We start from the raw sequence: 25,713 nt of genomic DNA, 5'->3' as shown, positions 1-25,713 counted from the left end.
TGGAGTGCAGTGGCACAATTTCGGCTCACTGCAACCTCCACCTAATGGGTTCAAGCAATTCTCCTGCCTTAGCCTCTTGAGTAGCTGGGATTACAGATATATACCACCACGCCTGGCTAAAGTTTTTTTGTGTGTTTTTGGTAGAGACAGAGTTTCACCATAGTGGCCAGGCAAGTCTCAAACTCCTGACCTTGTGATCCACTCGCCTTGGCCTCCCAAAGTGATGGGATTACAGGCGTGAGCCACCACGCCCAGCCTATGATGAGCTTTATCTCATGTGTTTATTGGCCGCATAAATGTCTTCTTTTGAGAAGTGTCTGTTCATATCCTTTTCCCACTTTTTGATGGGGTTGTTTTTTTCTTGTAAATTTGTTTAAGTTCCTTGTAGATTCTGGATATTAGCCCTTTGTTAGATGGATAGATTGCAAAAATTTTCTCCCACTCTGTAGGTTGTGTGTTCACTCCGATGATAGTGTCTTTTGCTGTGCAGAAGCTATCTTTAGTTTAATTAGATCCCATTTCTCAATTTTGGCTTTTGTTGCCACTGCTTTTGGTGTTTTAGTCGTGAAGTCTTTGCCTATGCCTATGTTCTGAATGGTATTGGCTAGGTTGTCTTCTAGAGTTTTTATGGTTTTAGATCTTATGTTTAAGTCTTTAATCCATCTTGAGTTAATTATTTTATAAGGTGTAAGGAAGGGGTCCACTTTCAGCTTTCTTCATATGGCTAGCCAGTTTTCCCATCACCATTTATTAAATAGTCAATCTTTCCCCATTGTTTGTTTTCGTCAGGTGTGTCAGAGATATGTTGTATATTTCATGGTACAATGCCTTCTGTCAATGGGGAAAAATAACAAGCATATATGGGATGAATGAAGTCTGCTATGGTTAAGGTTGAGAATATTTACTGATCCTTGAGTTCAGTCTCCAGGAATGTTGGAAATAGAGAATAGAGATAATGGAGATAAAGAAAAGTTCTGAAAATGACACTTCCCATAGTGTCAAAATTGTGATCTATTGGAGAATTCTGTGATACATCAAAATCTCTGTTTATGCTGAGGTTTGTTATTGTGTATGAGCATATCTTTATCAGGTGTAGGCTATTTCTATACTTTCATGTCTTTAAATCAATGTTTCTATTCACATATGTATATGTGCAAATAGAAGCATGCTAATATTATATATATATTGTCTGTCATTACCATGATTGCTATGATTATCATTAGCATGTATTATTAGTGTGACCGAAGTATCATCAGTATCAGTTTCTTTCTCACTGCAGTGCTCCTGTAATGCTTCATTTCTACAGAGCCAACCTACACCCACCGTTTCCCTGACTATAACTTTACCTAAAGTATAAGCCCTTATAAAGCCATGAAAGCCTACCAAGAATTGTCAAAGAAGCTAGGCAGCAGCCAGGCTCTGCCTTAGGAAAAGATTTTACTTTTTATTATCATGTGCAGTACTTAACTACTTGTTTTGACCTCTAAGATTTTGCTCTCCTATATTTCTATCCCCTGGCTTTCTGATATTTCATGTGATTATATTTGAAATTTTAACCTTGCTTTTCTTTTTGGAATCTCTGATATCTCTGCTGCCACAGGTAATGACAGGTTCCTCTCTAACTGTTGGTGTTATCCCTGGTCAGATTATTACTGATGACAGAAGTAGATGTTTTACGTGGATTCTCTCGATATCAGAAACAAATACAGATATCACAACTCAAAAATGACAGACTGATAACCATTATGAACTTAGATGCAACATTCTTAATACAATATTAGCAAATTGAGTCTAGGAATATTTAAAAATGATAATGTGTTTTAACCAAGTGGGGTTTATCTCAAGTTGGTTTCAACAACTGAAAATCTACCATGCTGACAGAAAAAAGAAAAATCACGTGACACTCTCAATAGATGCAAAAAAGGAATTTACAAAATGTAACACATTTTTTAAATTAAAAACTCCCAGCAAACTGAGGATAGAAAAGTACATTTTCAAACTGATTATGTGTTTACAAAAAATCTATAGCAAACATCTTACTTAAAATGGTGAAAGCCTTAATACTTTCTACATAAGATTATGAAAAATGCAATGATGTCCTCTCTCCCTAGTTCTTTAAAGTATTGCATTCAATATTAAATAAGTGGAAATATATACCAAGTTCATTGATAAATATTTAATACTTATGAGATGATAATTCTCCTGAAATTGATCTCTAGATTCAGTGGAATTCCCATGAAACCTTATAGGTCCTTTTGGATAAATTACAAAACTGATTCTAAAACAGGGAGAAAGAAAGAAGGGAAGGAAGGAGGAATGGACAGAAAGAAGAAAGAAATAAAGAGAAAAGAAAAGAAAATAAGAAATAAGTGACACCCAAGTTGGGAAGAAAGAAAAATACTATTCTCACGTGATGTAAACATATACACAGAAAATCCTTAGGCATCTGCAGAAGTGTGCTAGAGGTATGAAGTGAATTTAACAAAGTTGTAGGATGAAAGATCAATAAATAAAATCAATTGTGTTTCTATACACAATCAACACCAATTAGAAAATAAAATTATGTAAGCAATTTAACTTATAATAGCCTCAAAAATAATAAAATAATTCAGAATAAATTTAATAAAAGGTATGCTGATCCAAAATTTCTAAATCACTAATACGAGAGATTGAATAGGTAGAAATATGTATCAAGTTCATTGGTAAATATACATGTCATACTTATTAGATGATAATTCTTCTGAAACTGATCTCCAGATTTGGCACAATCCCAGTCAAACCTATAGGCCTTTTTGGAGAAATTACAAAGCTGATTCTAATTTTTTTTTTAAATGCAGAAGTCCTAGAATAGCCAGAGCATGTTTTAGAAAGAAGAATAAAGTTGGAAAACTTTCCAAATTTCAAGACATATTGTAAAGCTACACTAAACAGTACAGTAAACTTACTGGCATGAAGAAGACATATATATCAGTGAAACAGAATAAATAATTTAGAAATATATCCTGCCTTACATGGCCAAAGTTGCCAAAATATTTCAATAAGGAAATCAATGTCTTTATAAAGATGGTACTATTAAAATTGGATATTAAATGGAGAATATGAACTTCAGAATTACCTCACACCATATCCTCAAATTAACTCAACATGTATTTTATACATAATGTAAATATAAAATGTATAAAGCTTACTGAATAGGAAAAATTTTTAATAATCTTACTATAGCTAAAAACTTTTTAGATAAGAAAAGGATGGATGAAAATGGAAAAAAATAGTAAGTTGGACTTCATGAAATTAAGACTTTTGCAACTTAAAACATAGCATCAAAAAATGAAAAGGCAAACCACAGATTGGGACAGAATAATTTTAAATATGTCTGATAAAGAACTTTCATCTAGAATGTACACATAACTAAAAAACTAAATAACAAAACACAAATAACTCATTTAACGTAATATTTTGACCTAAATGGGCCAAATATTTGTACAGATATTTTAATTTAAAAAGAGATGATGTCCAATACACAAATGAAAAGATACTTAACATTACCCGTCATCAGGGAAATGCAAGTTAAAACCACATTGAGGTACCACTGTACACCCACTGGAGTGGCTGACACGAGCAGAACTGACCATACCACATGATGTGAAGAATTGCTATTCACACCTGGCTAGTGGGACTTCAAAATGGTACAGACATTTTGGAAAGCAGTTTGGCAGTTTCTTTTAATGTTAAACTTAGTACTGATCATATAGCCAAATAATCCCACTGCGACTCAAAATAAATAAAAACATATCCGTACCAAGCCTCATCCTTGAAGTTCATAGCAGATGTGTCCATCAACTTGTAAATGGATAAACCAGTTGTAGATGGAGTACCACTCAACAATAAAAAGGAGCAAACTGATACAACAGCAATATAAATGAATATCAAAAGCATTATGCTCAGTGAAAGAAGCTAGACATGAAAGACACCAATGTATCATTCCACTAATAGGATACTCTAGAAAATGCAAACTGTAGAAACAGAAGCAGATTAGTGGTTGCCTGTGTTCAGGAATGGAGAAAAGATCAAATGCAAAACAGCAAAAGAAAACGTTTTGTGATGATGCAGATTTTCTGTATCTTGATCATGATTGTGGTCAAATGATGATATTCATCTGCCATAACCCATTAAATTGCACATTGAAAAGGGTGAATTTTACTGTGTGTACATTATACTTAAATGGAGCTGTAAATATGTTTGGAGCTTATCTGTGAACATTAGTTGCAGAGCAGGAGTTACTTTTATAGAGTGGAAATCTGCTGAGTGCCAACTTGAGAAGGGTTGAAAAAAATTAGAACCTTCTTCCAACACATTTCAGTTAGAACACTCTTAGGATGTCGTTACAGCTGCGCTCTATATTGGAGTCTCTGATGAAATCACATGTCTGACGATCTCAGCATGCCTTTAATCAACAGAATATACACGTGTTTTCTTTTATTACTATAAAGGATATACCAAACAACTTTTTCAAGACTTTACTTCAAAAAGGCACGTAGTTTTGCAACATTTTTGGTAAGTCTTTAATTATTTCAAAATGAAAAATTGAAAATAAAATGCAATTATTTACTCAGGCCCCCCAAAAAAAGGTCTGTACGGGGAATGCATGTGGTGTGTGTGTGTGTGTGTGTGTGTGTGTGTAAGTGTGTGATTTGAAGAATTGAAAAAATTTTAGTGGGGTTTTGTAGCATCACTTTGATAGCATCCTGTAATTTTGTATTGTGTTTGAAATAAAAATAAAGTGAATACACTGATAAAAGTATTTGAAAAGAATTTGCATTATTGCCTAAATTATGTGTGGTTTCCACAGTGGCATGAATCGAGCATCTTTAACCTACATAACAATATATCAGAAGTATTAGGTAAAAAATAAGTAAACTAGTATAACAAAGTTAAATATTTCTAAAGTAAAATTATAGCTTTATTTTTTTTTCCTGAAATGTTTTGAGGAGATATTTACACCAAAAGATATTATCACTGATCAATGAAACTTTTTCAGAATTTGCTTGTGTCCCACCAATATTTGATTACATAGTGCTTCTGTGAGTTCCATTTCATTAATTTAGCTTTGACAGGAGAGAAGGCAATGGCTCTGCAGCCTCTCTCGGTGTGGCATGATCCTGGTTCCGCTGGCTGATCTCTATTAGAACCATGGCCTTAATCATGCCTTTCATGCTTCTAACTTGATTTGCATTTGTTGTGTGATCCAAATTTATTCTCTCGTTTAGTCGCTTCCACCCATAGAAAAGCAGGTCTTTTTCATTTCTCCTTCACCATTGCCCCCATTTTTTCTTTTTGTCCTCCCATGATGAAAAACAAGACAGAAAACAAACTATAACAACAACAGACACCTTTTGTCTGTGGTCACCAATGCATTGTAGCACTAAACTTTGTTCAAAATCTCTAGATCTGACCTCTATATCTGCTGTTCCCAGAGTTTTTCAATGTGTTCTCTAGACTGCTGTGACCCACTGACAGAAAGTCTAGCTATATTTAATTGAAAGTTATTACTGTCTGATATGGTTTGGCTGTGTCCCCACTGAAATCTCATCTTGCACTGTAGCTCCCATAATTCACATGTTGTGGGAGGGACCCAGTGAGAGGTAAGTGGATCATGGGGGCAGTTTTCCCCACACTGTTCTAGTGGTAGTGAATAAGTCTCATGAGATCTGATGGTTTTATAAGGGGAAACCCCTTTCGCCTTTCACTTGGTTCTCATTTGCTGTTTGCCTGCTGCCACGTAAGATGCGCCTTTCGCCTTCTGCCATAACTGTGAGGCCTCCTCAGCCATGTGGAACTGTGAATTCATTAAACCTCTTTTTCTTTATAAATGACCCAGTCTTGGGTATGTCTTTATCAGCAGCATGAAAATTGACTAATACACTCACTGTCCATGAATGATACTCTGTTAGCCCATTTGCATTGTTATAAAGAAATACCTGAGGCTGGGTAATTTATAAAGAAATGCGGTTTATTTGGCTCCTTGTTGTGAAGGCTGTACATGAAGCATAGTACTGGCACCTGCTTCCAGGGAGGGCCTCAGGAACCTTCCAATCATGGTGGAAGGTGAAGGGAAACCAGCATATCACATGGTGAGAGAGGAAGCAAGAGAGACAGGGAGGAGGTGTCAGTCTCTTTTAAACAACCAGATATCGCATGAACTCACAGGGTAAGAACTCATTCATTACCAAGAGGACAGCACCAAGCCATTCAGGAGGCATCTCTCTCCAACATTGGGGATCACATTTTAACGTGAGATTTGAAGGGGACAAACATCCAAACTATGTCAGATACCAAAGCTGACAATGCTTAGGATCTTTAGCTGTTCCAGGTTCTGGGAAAAGGGAGAGAGTTAGCTTCCCTCGTCTATGCTGTGCTACTCCATATTATATTAGTAATTATTGTTCTCTAAAGGTTCTTAAAAGCAAATAAGCAAATGCAAGGCAAAACATATAAAAGTCAAGGCAAAACATACGAAATGCAAGGCAAATGCATTAAAAAACTTTTGAGTGTTAATACATAGATTTTATTTTATCTTTTTAATTTCTTTTGCTTAACCAAATAGATTATGTAGTTTTGATTAACTGGCCATGAAATAGCTCTGCCTACATAGAATTTCCCATGAATAATTGGTTGTGGAGACTTTTGTGTGTGACCCAAATCCTCCCTCAAAACTGAAGTTTGCCCAGCTATTGGGAGTGTTGGCAAATCATGCCTCTCAGCTGATTCTCTCTAGAATTTATTCTCAGGAGATCTAATTAATAACTTGTCAAGCTGATGTCCATCCTTGGGGACAACTCGTATCTGAAGAATGGCCAGTGAAAGGTATTAAAACTCCATACTCCTGCCTCAATTTAGGGCAACTCTGAAGGGTCGCCCCAGCTTCTCAGCTCCCCCTTGAGATTAGCTGAGGTATTTGTTGTGACTGCCTCACATCTCAACTCCCTTTATCCAATTCAGCTTTTTCGCCACAGTTGTTGGTTCCTAGGATTTTACCCAGTTAAATATTCTCTACACAAATCTCTATCTCAAATCTGCTTTACAGGGAATGTGGCCTCAGACAGGTTTTCATTAGGTTCTGGACGTAACTCTCATTAGTCATTGATATGATTCGGCTGTGTCTCCATCCGAATCTCACCTTGATTGTAATTATCCCCGCATGTCAAGGATGGAGTCAGGTGGAGATCATTGAATCATAGGGGCGGGTTCCCCCTACTGTTCTCCTGGTAGCGAATAAGTCTCACGAGATCTGATGCTTTTAAAATGGGAGCTTCCCTACACAAGCTTTCTTCTCTGCTACCATTTAAGATGTGCCTTTGCTTCTTTTTTGCCTTCTGCCGTGACTGTGAGGCCTCCCCAGCCATGTGGAATTGTGAGTTCCTTAAACCTCTTTCCTTTCTAAATTACCCGGTCTTGGGTATGACTTTATTAGCAGCATGAGAACAAACTAGTGCAGTCTGTTCTATAAGCCCAAGTCGGATCACAGAGTCCCGCTTTCTGTTTTTTTTTTTCTAGCCCATATTTCTACTAAAACTTGACTCATATAGACTTAAAACAAAATAATTAAGCATGGCTAGTATTTATTTAATATTTTATACGTGTCAGGTACTGTATTTTGTAACTTATCTTTTAATAATCTTTCCAAATCTCTAAAAGGAGAACTCTGCTCTTTTATAGAGAAAATAAGGATGGCTCTGAAAATGTTAGCATTAGGGGAAGTAGGGTGAGGGACATAGGGGGCACTTTGTGTTATTTGTGCATTTTGCTATCAATCTAAAATCAGGTCAAAATAAAAATTTAAAAAATGGGTAGTAGAAGCAGGTTGTTAAGATTTTCAGTGTGACTCTAGAATTTTTTTGTTTGTTGTTTGTTTTGGAGTGTAGTGGTAAGATCTCTGCTCACTGCAACCTCCACTTCCCAGGCTCAAGCAATTCTCCTGCCTCAGTCTCCCAAGTAGCTGGGATTATAGGTGCCCGCCACCACACCCAGCTAAGTTTTCTATTTTTTTTTTTTTTAGTAGAGATGGGGTTTCAGCATGTTGGCCAGTCCAGTCTCCTACTCCTGACTTCAAGTCATCCGCCCGCCTCAGCCTCCCGAAGTGCTGGGATTATAGGCATGAGCTCCCACTCCTGGCCCAAAGTTCATATTTTAACTACTAACCTAAATTATTTTAAAAACAAAAGCCTCCTTGGACTCAAACCAGGTCAGAGTGACATGATCATGTGCCTGTTTTGTGCAGGGTGAAGTGAGATTATTATCTAGGAAATAGCTGAAATGTCTTGTTGTGGGCATACATATTTCATATAAATTCTAAGCTTCATATTAGCACTTAGATTATAATTATCTAAAGAATAGAGAACAATTTCATATAATTTTCAGTGTATCAGGCGAATCAAAAGTATACATACAAGCATGCAGATGAATTTCAGTGAATATAGTGGTGACAATGCTCAACAGAATATGTGTCCCCCACCCAACCCTGCTTCTTGCTCTTTCACTGTCCTAAAGATAGAACAAAATGGTTCAGGCATCCAGCTTGTCCCCTCCACACTTCACACTTTTACTTAATAGCAGTTTATCTTTAACACTTTGTCATCTTTAAGATGTTGCTAATTCTTTCTGGTAGATCCCAGGACTGAGGATGAGGAAGAATGATTTTATTTAAATAAAGTTGCTTAATTAAAAAACAATTTTTTTAGTTTTAAAATATTTTCATTATTTTATAAAATTTTTGTGGGTACATAGGAGGTTTATATATTTGTGGGGTACATGAGATGTTTTGATACAGGCATGCAGTGTGAAATAATCACGTCATGAGGAATGGGCTTTCCATCCCCTCAAGCATTTATCCTCTGAGTTAAAAACTATTCAATTGGCTGGGCATGGTGGCTCACGCCTGTAGTCCCAGCTCTTTGGGAGGGCGAGGTTGGCAGATCGCCTGAGGTCAGGAGTTTGAGACCAGCCTGGCCAACATGATGAAACCCCATCTCTACTAAAAATACAAAAATTAGCCGGGTGTGGTGGCGAGTGCCTGTCATCCCAGCTACTCGGGAGGCTGAGACAGGAGAATCATTTGAACCTGGGAGGTGGAGGTTACAGTGAGCCGAGATCATGCCATTGTACTCCAGCCTGAGTGACAAGAGTGAAACTCCATGTCAAAAACAAACAAAAATCAATTACATTCTTTAAGTTATTAAAATTAAACATTGTAAATGATTTTTTTTCCCAAAGCTTTTTCAAAGAAAAAAAAGTAGAAACAAAGACACTTTCTACTGATTTCCAATATGGTGACTCTGTATTTCTAGCATGTGTTAAGGTGAAAAATTGATTTTATGTTTAATACAAAACATAGCATAATGTAATGAAAAGCAAGATTGTAATGATAAAGGAAAATAACACTAGTGCTAATTTTTTTCAATTTGAAGCATTGGATTAAAATGAATTAGGTTATATTCCAACATGTTTATATTGAATTTCTTTTTTCTCCAATTGGTTTCTTTTTATTAATGGGGGAGTGTTGCATTTGTATAAGGTTTCCCTATTATATTCAATTGTTTTGAGATGCTTTTAATTTGAAGTTTTTATGTTTTCTTTTTGATGTATACATGTTATGCTTTTATGCTGAATTTGATAATTGGTGCTGTATATGCAAAGCAAATGTAATTTCCCAGCTTTTATTTTTTAAAGCCCTGGGAAGCAACATAATAAAGTAGAAATAGTATCAAGACAGGAGTTAGAATACCTGGATTCTAAAATTTAAATTAAATTAGGATCTAGTGACATTATAGGTGTTCCTTGATCTTCTGATGACCTGATTCCTCAAAAGAAAAATAAAATAATCTATAAATTGTTTCTAATTCTAAAACTCTATAAATCCTATTTTTAAAATTATAATTAGTTGAACTCTATAAGGTCACAAAAATCCCTATTAAGAAACTAAAATAAAATTTTATCGTATCTTAAAAATACTCTGATCTTTTTTTATATGCTGACATGAATTCTAATTGTTTTTGAGCCCCTAAAAAACATTTAAGATCACAGTTTATGTTTTATTATTGACTTTCAGATAATTAACATTTTACTGATAGATATGAACAAATCTACTCTAACAGAGATAGTCATTAGTTTATTTCTCTCTTTTCAGTATCAATAAAAAGTATCGATTTACCAATAACAATGAATTAATTGCCTGAAATAAATGAAACATAAGCAGCAAAAGTGAACTTTTTAGTATAACTCTTCTTGTAAACATTGACTTAGTTCAAAGGGAGCTTATCTTTAAAAAAAAAAGCGCTAATTCATGTCTATTGGTATAGATATAATCTTTTTTTCCTTGAAAATAGATCCTACTATACTCCAGACACTATGCCACTAGGTGCAGATATTAACACAAATAGCAGGTGATCATTGTCCTCATGGAGTTTATTTTAAAGAGAACAAAGTGAGACAAAGGCACACAAGCAAAGAACTACAATACAAAGGGGATGGCATCTGACTCAGCATGGAGGTGTCACGGAAGGTGTTGTTTTGCTTAGGTTTTGAAGTGTGGGTAGGAGATGGCCCATGTTGAGAGTGGGAACTGGGAATTAAAAAGATGAGGAGGTCTCTGCAAATCTACATGGATGGGAAGTAGCATGCTGATGTGGGAAACAACTAAAAAGTTCCAGAATGCATGGTTTATAAAGCGTGAGTCAGAGAGGGCTAGACCAGTAGCCAGATCAAGGATATCTCAGATGTTATAGTCATGAATTAGTGCATTGACCTGCAGGCCATGGGAGTCACTGAAGGTTTCAGTCAGGTAAGTGAGCTGATCAGAACAGTCCTTTAGATAGGCCGCTCTTTTGGCTGTAATGGGGACACGTTTGAAGTAGGGCTATAGCTAAAAATATACAGACACTTCCTCTTGTCTACAGCCCTGCTGGCATCTGTTGTATTTTGACTTTTTAATAATAGCCATTCCAACCGGTATGAAATGGTATCTCATTGTGTTTTGATTTGCATTTTTCTGATGATTAGTGATTCTAAGCATTTTTTTTTCGTGTATTTGTTGGCCATTTGTATGTGTTCTTTTGAGAAGTGTTTGTTCATGTCCTTTGCCCATTTTTTAATTGGGTTATTTTTTTTTCTAATTGATTTAAGTTCCCTGTAGATTCTGGATACTAAAAAACAAACAAAAACCAGAAGTAAATAAATTCTCAGGACACACACACCCACACCCACACCCACAGAGAGAGAGAGAGAGAGAGAGAGAGAGAGAGAGAGAGCGCCTAGGTAAGAGGCCACCAACCACCAGGGTCTAAACTGGGAACACTTTCTAGTACAGAATGAATGGAAAGGATTCATGAAATATCTAGAAAGTAACGTTAATGAGATTTACATGTATGGAGTGAATGAGGGGAAACAGGGATCATTCAGGATTCTGGTGGGAATAACAGGGGGAGCCATTAGTTGAAATTTTGAAGTGGGAGAAGGAGAGGGAGTTTTAGGGAGAAAGATGAGTTGTTTTTTTAGGTATTTCAAACCCTTGAAGCTTCTATGGGACATCGAAGTGGAAATAACAGTCTGTGGGTTGGGACAATAAAGAAAGAAATTGGTTGAAGACTAGGGGAAGAGTATAGAGCAAAGAAATATTTAAGATAATAAACATATAGAGATAGCTGAAAATGTGGGACTGGATTACAAAGGAAGAATGATTTAGTTATGAAGCCCAAGGGCTGACAGGAATGGGTGACTAGTCGAGGAGTTCATATGCATCTGTTATTGTATGAATAAAAAAAATTATCTGTTCCTTCCTAAAGATATCTTCAACCTGTTTTTGGATACATATGGGCACTGCTTTTCACTCTCTTAGCCCCATTTCTTATTTTAGCCTCTGCTGTAGCGATCAGTTCTGCACAGGCTTTGACCCAGGCTTTGACTAGTTGGTGCAGGTGTGATATGACACTTACCTGGAATGGCCCACAGTTTGTGGCTGCTCTTACTTAAGCAGGTGGGATGCTCATGTAGGTGTAACCTAGCAGCTTGGTAGAGTTTATGCCCATGGGGCAACCTGTGACCACTCAAAAATAAAGCCCTTTCCTCTTCCCAGATTGAGGAGTCTTGCATTATGTAATAAAACTCCTTAGAAGGCCTATTAGGTTCCAATACAGCATTAGGCAACTTGATAAGGTATCCCATCATCAGCCTTCCTTTCTTCCCTCATTCCTCTGCCTCTCACTCTTTCTTCCTAAGTTAACTTCTTAGATAAAATGCCAACATTCTATATTTTGTCTCACATCAGGGAAAATAATTGTATACCCCATTTCAAAAGCACATAAAAAGGTTACTGTATAGAAAATTTGTCTTTAAGAGATTAAGCTGTAATTTTCCAAATACTTTAAAATTTTATTTCAGATACGTTTTTCATTTTTATAAGCTTCATCTAAAAGCAGAGTTCACCTAAGAATATACCTAAGAGCATATTACATAGAATATATTTTATATTTCAGTAGTTTAGCTAGGATTCTTTCAAAATTGAGAGGATCTACAAATATTTCTAACACATTAGTTTTCAGTCTTAAGGCTGAGTCAAGAACAAAGCTCCTAAACTTTGCATTGGTGATTGAGAACATTTTAAAATTGTTATTTAATTCATTAATTTATTTTTTAAAAATTTTCACATTGTAATTATATAGATTTATAGGATACAATTTGATGTTTCAATGAATATGTATGTTGTCTAATGATCCAATAAGGATAGTTAGTGTATTAATTACCTCATGCATTCATCATTTCTTTTTAATAAGAAATTTCAAAATCCTTTCTTCTAGATACTTTGTAATATACAATACTTTACTTTTAACTATAGTCACCCTGCTTTGCAAAGAACACTACAACTTATTCTTCCTATATAATTGTGATTTCATAACTGTTAACCAATCTATCTCCATTTTGCCCTCCCCACTTCTTCCTCACTGTTTGGTAACCACTATTCTACTCTACTTCTCTATTAACATTTTTTTTTTTAAGATTCCACATATGAGCGAGATCATGCGGTATTTGCTTTCTGTGTCTGGCTTATTTCACTTAACATTGTATCCTACAGGGTCATCCATGTTGTTGCAACTGGCAGAATTTCATTCTTTTTTTATGGCTGAATAGTATTTCATTGTGTGTGTGTCCATATATATATATATATATACATATATAATTTTATGTGTAATTATAATTACACATAAAATTATATATAATTATAATTAATTTTATGCATAATTATAATTACACATAAAATTATATATAATTATAATTATAATTATATATAATTATATATAATAATATATATATTATATGTAATATATAATATACATAACATACATAATGTATATTATATATAATATACATAACGTATATTATATACATTATACATTATATATATTATAATACACATAATATATATTATGTATATAATATACATAATATGTATTATATATAAAATATACATAATATATAATGTATATTATACATATAATATATATTAATAACATATTAATATTAATATTAATTATTAATAATTATTAATAATTATTAATTAATAATTATTATTTTTATTAATATTATTAATATTAATATATAATACATTAATATTAATAATATATTAATATATAATATATTATATATTATACATAATATATTATATATAATATACATAATATGTATTATATATAATATACATAATATATATTATATATATATAATTCACTTGTTTGTTTTTATACACATAGGTTGATTCCATATCTGATTATTAGAAATAGTGCTACAGTAAACATAAGAGTGCAGATATTTTTCAAACACAATGATTTCATTTCCTATGGATATATACCCAGTAGTGGGATTGCTGGGTTATGTGATCGAATGATTGTTTTTTTTTTTTATTTTTTATTTTTTAGCGAACTTCCATAAAGTTTTGCTTAATGGTTGTACTAGTTTACAACCCCATCCACAGTGCATAAGTGTTCCGTTTTCTCCACTTCCTTGCCAACTCTTGTTATCTTTTACCTTTTTGCTAATAGCCATTCTAATGGGTGAACTGGTATCTCATTGCGGTTTTGATTTGCATTTCCCTGATGGTTAGTGATGTTGAACATGATTTTATTATATATTCGTCTTGACCATTTCTATATTTTCTCTTGTGGCATGTCTTTTAGTTTATTTTGTCCTTTTTTTTTTTTTTTTTTTTTGCGAAGGAGTCTTGTTCTCTTGCCCAAGCTGGAGTGCAGTGGTGCAATCGGGGCTCACGGCAACCTCCATCTCCCTGGTTCAAGCAATTCGCCTGCCTCAGCCTGCTGAGCAGCTGGGGTTACAGGCACACGCCATCATGTTTGGCTAAATTTTTGTATTTTTAGTAGAGAAATGATTTCACCATATTGGTCAGGCTGGTCTCAAACTCCTGACCTCAGGCAATCCGCCTGCCTCAGCCTCCCAGTTTTGCCCATTTTTAAATAAGTTATTTATGTTTTTGCTGTTGAGTTGTTTAAGTTTGTTATATAATCTGGGCATTAACTCCTTAGCAGATGTATAGTTTGCAAATATTGTATCCCATTCTGTAAGTTGTTTTTTCACTCTGTTAAGTTTCCTTTGCTGTGCAAAAGCATTTTAGTTTGATGAAACCCCATTTATCTATTTTTGCTTTTGTTGCCTGTGCTTTTGACGTCTCATTTAAAAAATCCTTGTAGAACCCAAAGTTATAGAGAATTTCCCACATGTTATCTTCTAGTAGTTTTTCATAGTTTTCAATCTTACCTTTAGGTCTTTAATCGCATTTGAGTTGATTTTTGTATAAGGTAAAAGATAGGGGTCTAATTTCATTATCCCACATGTAGATATCCAATCTTCTCAGTACCATTTAATGAAGAGACTGTCTTTACCCCTGTGTGTGCTCTTGACTCCTTTTTGGAAAATCAGTTGACTTTAGGTATGAGAATTTATTTCTGAGCTGTATATTCTCTTCCATTGGTCTATGTGTTTGCTTTATGGCAGTGCCATGCTGTTTTGCTTACTATGGCTTTGTAGTATATTTTGAAGTCAGGTAGTGTGGTGCCTCCAGCTTTGTTATTTTTGCACAGGATTGCTTTGGTTATTTGGGGTCTTTTCTGGTTTCATACAAATTTTAGGGTATTTTTTTCTATTTCTGTGAAGAATTTCATTGGTATTTTGATAGGGATTGCATTGAATCTGTAGGACATTTTGTTAGTATGGTCATTTCAATAGTATCAGTTCTCCCATTCCATGAGTATATAGTGTCCATTTTTTGTGGATCGTAAATTTTTCCATCAGTGTGTTATAGTTTTCATTGTAGAGATCTTTCACGACCTTGATTAAATTTATCTGCAGATTTCTTGGTAGCTATTGTAAATGGAATTCCTTTCTTGATGACTTTTTCAGATAGTTCACTATTAGTGTATAGAAACACCACTGAATTTTCTGTGTTGATTTTGTATACTATAACTTTACTGAATTTATTTATGATTTCTAGTAGTTTTTGGTCAAGTCTTTAGGGTTCTCACTCTATATAAGTATATATAGAAAGAACCCTAAAGAGAGAGAGATCATATATATCTATATGATCATATATATAGATGTATACATATGTATGTGAGATCACATTTTCTACAAACAGAAACAATCTGACTTCCTTCTTTCCAGTTTGGATCCCTCTTATTTATTTCTTTTGTCTAATTGCTCTGGCTCTGACCTCCAGTACTATGCTAAATAGAAGTGGTAGAAGTTGACATCCTTGTCTTCCTCCACATCAAAGAGGAAAAGCATTTAACTATTCACCATAAATAAGATGTTAGCTGTGGGTTTGTCACCTATGGCCTTTACTGCGTTGAGGTACACTCCTATACCTACTTTCTTGACAGTTTTTATCATAAAGGAATGTTGACTTTTGTCAAGTGTTCTTTTTGCATCTGTTGAAATGATCACATGGTTTTTGTTCTTCTTTCTATTGTGGTGGTGTATCATATTTACTGATTTGTGCATGTTAAGCCATCCTTTCATCCCTGGGATGAACCCCACTTGATTATAGTGAATACTCTTTTTAGTGTGCTGTCGAAGTCAGTTCACTTGTATCTTGTTGAGAATTTTTGTATCTATGTTCTTCAGGAATATTGGCCTGTTATTTTCATTTTGTGCGTGTCTTTGTCTGGTTTTAGAATCAGGATATTGCGAGCCTCATAAGATGAGTATGGAAGTATTCCTTCCTCATTACTTTTGTGGAAAAGTTTGTGGAGAATTGGTAGTTATTCTTTAACTGTTTGGTAGAATTCAGCAGTGAAGACATCAGGTCCTGGGTGTTGGTTGTTGTTGTTGTTGTTTTGATGGAAGATGTTTTATTATTGATTCAATTTCCAAACTCATTATTGATGTGTTCAGATGTTATATTTCCTCACAATTTAATCTGGGTAGTTGTATGTGTGCAGAAATTTATTCATTTTATTCTACACTATCAAATTTGTTGGCATATAGTTATGAGTAATGTCTTACAATCCCTTCTATTTCTGTGGTGTATCAGTTGTAATGTCTCCTTTTTCATCTTTTATTTATTTGAATTTTCTCTCCTTTTGTCTTAGTTTAGCTAAAGGTTTGTCAGTTTTACCTTTACACTTTGTCTTATTTATCTTTTGAAATATTTTTTAGTGTCTGTTTCATTTATATCTGCTGTGAGCTTTATTATTTCCTTCCTTCTACCAATTTTGGGTTTAGTTTGTTTTTGATGTTCTAGTTACTTGAAGTGTATAATTTTGCTTTGTGATTTGAAAATCTTTCTTCTTTTTTGGTGTAGGCTTTTATTGCTATAAATTTCCCTCTTAGAACTGCTTTTGCTACGTTCCATAGGTTTGGGTATGTTGGATTTTCATTCTTACTTGTCTCAGTGACTTTTGAAATTTTCCTATTAATGTCTTAATGAGACCTATTGATTTCTTGGGTGCGTGCTATTTAATTTCCATGTTTTTATAAAATTTCCAAGGGCTTTCCTGTTGTTGATTTCTGGCTTTATATCCCTGGAATCAGAAAAGATACTTCATATGATATCTGTCTTCTTAAGTTTGTTAAGACTTATTATGTGTCATAATGTATGATTGGTCCTAGAGAATGTTTGGTGTACAGTTGAGAATAATTTGTATTCTGCAGCTGTTGGATGATGTATTAGTCTGTTTTCATACTGCTGATAAAGACATACCCGAGACTGGGTAATTTACAGAGAAAAAGAGGTTTAGTGGACTCATAGTTCCACGTGGCTGGGGAGGTCTCCCAATCATGATGGAAGGCGAAAGACACATCTTACATGGTAGCAAACAAAATAGAATTGAGAACCAAGTGAAAGGGTTCCCCCTTATAAAACCTCAGATCTTGTTAGACGTATTCACTACCACAAGAACAGTATGGGGGAACCGCCCCCATGATTCAATTATCTCCCACTGGTTCCCTCCCACAACATGTATGAATTATGGGAGCTATAATCAAGATGAGATTTGGGTGGGGATATACAGCCAAACCATATCAGGTGAGATCTTCTTTAGCTGCTAGGTCCATTTGGTCTATGGTATAGTTTGAGTCTGTCATTTTTTGGTTGATTTTCTCTTCATAGAATCTGTCCATTTTTAAAGTGGAGTGTTGAAATTTCCTACTAATATTGTATTGCAGTCTATCTCTACCTTTAAATCTAATATTTGCTTTATATATCTGGTTGTTCTGGTGTTGGGTACATATATAGTTACACCTAAGTAATATATATGTTATGTCCTCTTATTGAATTGGGCCTTTTATCATTTCATTATACAGTGACATTCTTTTTTTATATAGTTTTTTTTTATTTAAAGCCTTTTAAAATATGACATGACTGTGGCTACTCCTGCTTGCTTTTCATTTGTTTGCATAAAATATATTTTTCCATCTCTTCACTTTCAGTCTATTTGTCTTTAATAGTGAGGTAAGTATCATGTAGGCAGCATATAGGTGGGTTTTGCTATCCGAATCCATTCATCCACTTTATATCTTTTAAGTAGAGTTTAATCCACTTCTATTGAAGTTTATTATTGATAAATTAGGACTTCCTTCTACCATTTCATTAGTTGTTTTTTAGATTACTTGTTCACTTCTTCCTTTCTTATTGTTTATCCCTCTAGTTCGGTGGTTTTCTGTGGTGCTAAGCTTTGTTTCTTTTCCCTTTTTTGGTGTGTGTGTGTGTATCTGCTGTAATTTCTTTCTTTCTGGTTAGCGAAACTAACATACAGAGTCCGGTATTTGTAACAGACTATTTTACACTGATAACAACTTAACTTCTGTCACATAAAAATACTCTTGACTTCTCCTCCCCACACACACAATTTATATTTTTGTTACCTTACATTGCATCTTTATGAATGGTAGACTCCATGGAACATAGGATCTATGTCACAACTAAATCAATTATTTAATGGCAGCATTAAAGCAGCCCAAAGAATGTGAAAAACTGGTGTGGGTGTATTTAACTTTTTAAAAACTATGTTTCATAATGTTTTCATTAAAAAGTCTTTATCAGTTTGCTAATGCCTAATTTTTACAACCAGCCACCATAGATTTTACAGGATAAATATATTATTTCAGTGGTAATTGAAGCAGAATTTTTGTTGCTCTTCTTACCCTTAGAGATTGTGTATTATCCTCAGACGTAATTCTTTGATTTTTTTTTTCTTTTCATGTTGTTACACATAGTTACCAACAATCAACGTGAGAATAACCTTTGAATATTTTCAAGCATTAAGATTTGTTTATACAGCTGCACAATTAGACAACCAACACTCTTGGGTCTTTACCTCTCAGCATACACCTGATTATTAACTTAAAGGTATGATGGGAAAAGTATCAATTTTTGTTGGTCACCTAGATTTGGAAATATGTAATAATTATAAGCTTGGGTCTGCTTCTTCAGAAGCCTAGGAATTCGAGTGATGGTTCTCTGAAGAGGCTGGAAACAAAGTATGTGTTTCCAGAAGGCTTAATAGAATATGTTGAGACATAGGCCATTAACACAAAAGTGAAAGAAATGCAAAAAAGTATAAAAGTAAGGATTTGAGAAGGGAAATTTTATTTTTAAGTCTAAGATTCCTATGAATTATATGAAAGTAAATGTCCTATCCTTAAAATGAGCCAAAGGAAGCACTTTACTTATCAATATGATATGACGTTTCATACTCTTATCTAAAGATATCCTAAACTAAGATCCAGTTTTCTAAGTAAAGACCTTTTACTCATGCTTTAAAGCATGTTAGATGATTCCTACCACATCACATCATGTTGTTTACATGTATGATTTAAACTGCATTTATTCTTCAACTCACTGGTTCCTTAGGCTTCTTATCTTTCCTTGCACGCTTAGATAATTTTATGTAAAATTGATTTTTAGAAGTTTAGTTGCTGGGCGTAGTGGCTGTCGCCTGTAAACCCAGTACTTTGGGAATTCAAGGCAGGTGTATTGCTTGAGTCTTGGAGTTTGAGGCCTGCCTGGGAAAGATGACAAACCCCATTTGTACAAAAATAAAAATATTAGCTGGATATGGTGGCACATGCCTGTGGTCCCAGCTACTCCAAGGCTGAGGTGGGAGGATGGCTTGAGTCCGAGAGGCAGAGGTGTGAGCCAAGATCATGCCCTGCTCTTCAGCCTGGGCAACCAAGCCAGACCCTGTTTCAAAAAACAAATCTAGTGAGATTTGATTTCTATTTCTATGTGATTCAAAAGTAGGAGAGCTTCAAGGCAAATGACTATTAAAAAATGGCCATTGCTACTTGCATTTTCTATGAAGCCAGCATACACAGCAACGTGCAACCTAAAAACCAAGCTATTTAATATGCAGCTTAGATTTCAGGTTTGATTGTCTTTGAGGTTTGATTATTGCAGAGATCAATTGAAAGACCAAATATAGTCTATTTCTGTATTTGGTCTTTTTATCATATGAAACATCCCAGCCTTGGATATAAATTAAGAGCAAATACAGACATTTATACCGATAGCGTTGTAGATATTTCCATGTTTATACAGTTACCGGTGTAGATACTTCCATGTCTATACAGATAGCGGTGTGGATATTTCCATGTTCATACAGATAGTGGTGTAGATATTTCCATGTTTATAGAGATAGTGGTGTAGATATATCCATGTTTATAGAGATAGCGGTGTAGATATTTCCATGTTTATACAGATAGCATTGTAGATATTTCCATGTTTATAGAGACAGAGGTGTATATATTTCTATATTTATAGAGATAGCGGCGCACATATTTCCATATTTATAGAGACAGCGGTGTAGATATTTCCATGTTTATACAGATAGCGGTGTAGATATTTCCATGTTAATACAGGTAGCGGTGTACATATTGCCATGTTCATACAGATAGCGGTGTAGATATTTCCACATTTATACAGATGGCGGTGTACATATTTCCATGTTCATACAGATGGCGGTGTAGATATTTCTATGTTTATAGAGATGGCGGTGTAGATATTTAAATGTTTATACAGATAGCTGTGTAGATATTTCCATGTTTATAGAGATGGCGGTGTAGATATTTCCATGTTTCTACAGATGGCGGTGTAGATATTTCCATGTTTATACAGATGGAGGTGTAGATATTTCCATGTTTTTACACATAGCGTTGTAGATATTTCCATGTTCACACAGATAGCGGTGTAGATATTTCCACCTTTATACAGATGGTGGTGTAGATTTTTCCATTTCCATACAGACGGCGGTTTAGATATTTCCATTGTTATAAAGATGGCGGTGCAGATATTTCCATTGTGATACAGATGGCGGTGTAGGCATTTTCATGTTGATACAGATGGTGGTGTACATAGTTCCCTGTTCATACAGATGGCGGTGTAGATATTTTCATTTTCCTACCGATGGCGGTGTAGATATTTCCATGTTTATACAGATAGCGGTGTAGATGTATCCATGTTCATACAGATGGCAGTGTAGATAATTCCATGTTCATACAGATGGAGTTGAAGATATTTCCATGTTTATAGATATGGCGGTGTAGATATTTCCATGTTTACACAGAAGGCGGTGTAGCTATTTCCATGTTTACACAGATAGCGGTGTAGATATTTCCATGTTTATACAGATAGCGGTGTAGATATTTCAATGTTTATAGAGTTGGCGGTGTAGATATTTTCATGTTCCTACAGTTGGTGGTGTAGATATTTCCATGTGTACACAGATAGCGGTGTAGGTATTTCGAAGTTTATGCAGATAGCGGTGTAGATATTTCCACTTTTAGGCAGATAGCGGTGTAGATATTTCAATGTTTAAACAGATAGCGTTGTAGATATTTCCATGTTCCTACAGAGGGCGGTGTAGATATTTACATGTTTATAGAGATGGCGGTTTAGACATTTCCACGTTCATACAGATGGCGGTGTAGATATTTCCATGTTTATACAGATAGCGGTGTAGATATTTCCGTCTTTATACACATAATGGTGTAGATCATTCCATGTTTTTAGAGATAGCGGTGTAGATATTTCCATGTTTACACAGATAGCGGTGTAGATATTTCCATGTTTATACAGATGACTCTGTAGATATTTCCATGTTTACAGACATAGCGGTGTAGATATTTCCAAGTTTACAGAGATATCGGTGTAGATATTTCCATGTTTACACAGATAGCGGTGTAGATATTTGCATGTATATAGAGATAGCGGTGAGGATATTTCCATGTTTACGCAGATAGCATTGTAGATATGTACATGTTTATACAGATAGCGGTGTAGATAATTCCATGTGTACACAGATAACGGTGTAGATATTTCCATGTTTATACAGATGGCGGTGTAGATATTTCCATACCCATACAGATGGTGGTGTAGATATTTCCATGTTTATAGATATAGCGGTGTAGGTATTTCCATGTTTACACAGACAGCGGTGTAGATATTTCCATGTTTACACAGATAGCGGTGTAGATATTTCCATGTTTATAGAGATATCAGGGTAGATATTTCCAGGTTTATACAGAGCGTAGTGTAGATATTTCCATGTTTATATAGATGGCTGTGTGGATATTTCCATGTTTATAGAGATAGCGGTGCAGATATCTCCATGTTTACACAGATAGCGGTGTAGATATTTCCATGTTTACACAGATAGCGGTGTAGATATTTCCATGTTCATACAGATAGCGGTGTAGATAATTCCATGTGTATACAGATAACTGTGTAGATATTTACATGTTCCTACAGATGGCTGCGTAGATATTTCCATGTTTATACAGATAGCAGTGAAGATATTTACGTCTTTATACACATAATGCTGTAGATCTTTACATGTTTTCAGAGATAGCGGTGTAGATCTTTCCATGTTTACACAGATAGCGGTGTAGATATTTCCATATTTATACAGATAGCAGTGTAGATATTTCCATGTTTATAGAGATAGTGGTGTAGATATTTACATGTTCCTACAGATGGCTGTGTAGATATTTCCATGTTTATAAAGATAGCGGTGTAGATATTTCCATGTTCATACAGATAGCTGTGTAGATATTTCCATGTTTATACAGATAGCGGTGTAGATATTTACGTCTTTATACACATAATGGTGTAGATCTTTCCATGTTTTCAGAGATAGCGGTGTAGAACTTTCCATGTTTACACAGATAGCGGTGTAGATATTTCCATGTTTATACAGATAGCAGTGTAGATATTTCCATGTTTATAGAGATAGTGGTGTAGATATTTACATGTTCCTACAGATGGCTGTGTAGATATTTCCATGTTTATACAGATAGCGGTGTAGATATTTCCATGTTTATGGAGATAGTCGTGTAGATATTTCCATGTTCCTACAGTTTTTGGTTTAGATATTTCCATGTTTACACAGACAGCGGTGTAGATATTTCCAAGTTTATGCAGATAGCGGTGTGGATATTTCCACTTTTAGGCAGATAGCGGTGTAGATATTTCAATGTTTAAGCAGATAGCGTTGTAGATATTTCCATGTTCCTACAGAGGGGGGTGTAGATATTTACATGTTTATAGAGATGGCGGTTTAGATATTTCCATGTTCATACAGATGGCGGTGTAGATATTTCCATGTTTATACAGATAGCGGTGTAGATATTTCCGTCTTTAGACACATAATGGTGTAGGTCTTTCCATGTTTTTAGAGATAGCGATGTAGATATTTCCATGTTTACACAGATAACGGTGTAGATATTTCCATGTTTACACAGATAACGGTGTAGATATTTCCATGTTTATACAGATGTATACAGATGACTCTGTAGATATTTCCATGTTTACAGAGATAGCGGTGTAGATATTTCCATGTTTACACAGATATCCGTGTAGATATTTCCATGTTTACACAGATAGCGGTGTAGATATTTCCATGTTCATACAGATAGCGGTGTAGATAATTCCATGTGTATACAGATAACGGTGTAGGTACTTACATATTCCTACCGAGGGCTGTGTAGATATTTCCATGTTTGTACAGATAGCGGTGTAGATATTTCCATGTTTACACAGATAGTGGTGTAGATATTTCCATGTTTACACAGATAGCGGTGTAGATATTTCCAAGTTTACACAGATAGCGGTGTAGATATTTCCATGTTTATACAGATAGCGGTGTAGATATTTCCATGTGAATACAGATAACTGTGTAGATATTTACATGTTCCTACAGATGGCTGCGTAGATATTTCCATGTTTATACAGATAGCAGTGTAGATATTTACGTCTTTATACACATAATGCTGTAGATCTTTCCATGTTTTCAGAGATAGCGGTGTAGATCTTTCCATGTTTACACAGATAGCGGTGTAGATATTTCCATATTTATACAGATAGCAGTGTAGATATTTCCATGTTTATAGAGATAGTGGGGTAGATATTTACATGTTCCTACAGATGGCTGTGTAGATATTTCCATGTTTATACAGATAGCGGTGTAGATATTTCCATGTTCATACAGATAGCTGTGTAGATATTTACATGTTCCTACAGATGGCTGCGTAGATATTTCCATGTTTATACAGATAGCAGTGTAGATATTTACGTCTTTATACACATAATGCTGTAGATCTTTCCATGTTTTCAGAGATAGCGGTGTAGATCTTTCCATGTTTACACAGATAGCGGTGTAGATATTTCCATATTTATACAGATAGCAGTGTAGATATTTCCATGTTTATAGAGATAGTGGGGTAGATATTTACATGTTCCTACAGATGGCTGTGTAGATATTTCCATGTTTATACAGATAGCGGTGTAGATATTTACGTCTTTATACACATAATGGTGTAGATCTTTCCATGTTTTCAGAGATAGCGGTGTAGATCTTTCCATGTTTACACAGATAGCGGTGTAGATATTTCCATGTTTATACAGATAGCAGTGTAGATATTTCCATGTTTATAGAGATAGTGGTGTAGATATTTACATGTTCCTACAGATGGCTGTGTAGATATTTCCATGTTTATACAGATAGCGGTGTAGATATTTCCATGTTTATGGAGATAGTCGTGTAGATATTTCCATGTTCCTACAGTTTTTGGTTTAGATATTTCCATGTTTACACAGACAGCGGTGTAGATATTTCCAAGTTTATGCAGATCGCGGTGTAGATATTTCCACTTTTAGGCAGATAGCGGTGTAGATATTTCAATGTTTAAGCAGATAGCGTTGTAGATATTTCCATGTTCCTACAGAGGGGGGTGTAGATATTTACATGTTTATAGAGATGGCGGTTTAGACATTTCCACGTTCATACAGATGGCGGTGTAGATATTTCCATGTTTATACAGATAGCGGTGTAGATATTTCCAGGTTTATACAGATAGCGGTGTAGATATCTCCATCTTAATACAGATGGCGGTGTAGATATTTGTATGTTAATACTGATGGCGGTGCAGATATTTCCATGTCCATACAGTTGGCGGTGTAGATATTTCCATATTCACACAGATAGCGATGTACATATTTCCATGTTTATACAGATAGCGGTGAAGTTGTATGCAAGTTTACACAGATAGCGGTGTAGATATTTCCATGTTCATAGAGATAGCGGTGTAGATACTTCCATGTTCATACAGATAGAGGGGCTGATATTTCCATGTTCATACTGATAGCGGTGCTGATATTTCCATGTTTATACAGATAGCGGTGTAGATATTTCCATGTTTATACAGATAGCGGTGTAGATATTTCCATGTTTATACAGATAGCGGTGTAGATATCTCCATCTTAATACAGTTGGCGGTGTAGATATTTATATGTTCATACAGATGGCGGTGCAGATATTTCCATGTTCATACAGATGGCGGTGTAGATATTTCCATGTTTATAGAGATAGCGGTGTAGTTATTTCCATGTGTAAAGAGATAGCTGTGTAGATATTTCCATGTATATGCAGATAGCTGTGTAGATATTTCCATTTTCATGCAGATAGTGGTTTAGATATTTCCATGTTCAAACAGATAGCCGTGTAGATATTTCCATGTTCATACAGATAGCGGTGTAGATATTTCCATGTTTATACAGATAGGGGTGAAGTTGTATGCAAGTTTACACAGATAGCGGTGAAGATATTTCCATGTTCATAGAGATAGCGGTGTAGATATTTAAATGTTCATCCAGAAGGC

The sequence above is a fragment of the Gorilla gorilla genome, chromosome 10 (assembly GCF_029281585.2).
Source record: "Gorilla gorilla gorilla isolate KB3781 chromosome 10, NHGRI_mGorGor1-v2.1_pri, whole genome shotgun sequence".
NCBI classification, from domain to species: Eukaryota; Metazoa; Chordata; class Mammalia; order Primates; family Hominidae; genus Gorilla; species Gorilla gorilla.
This window is presented reverse-complemented; position numbering follows the sequence as displayed.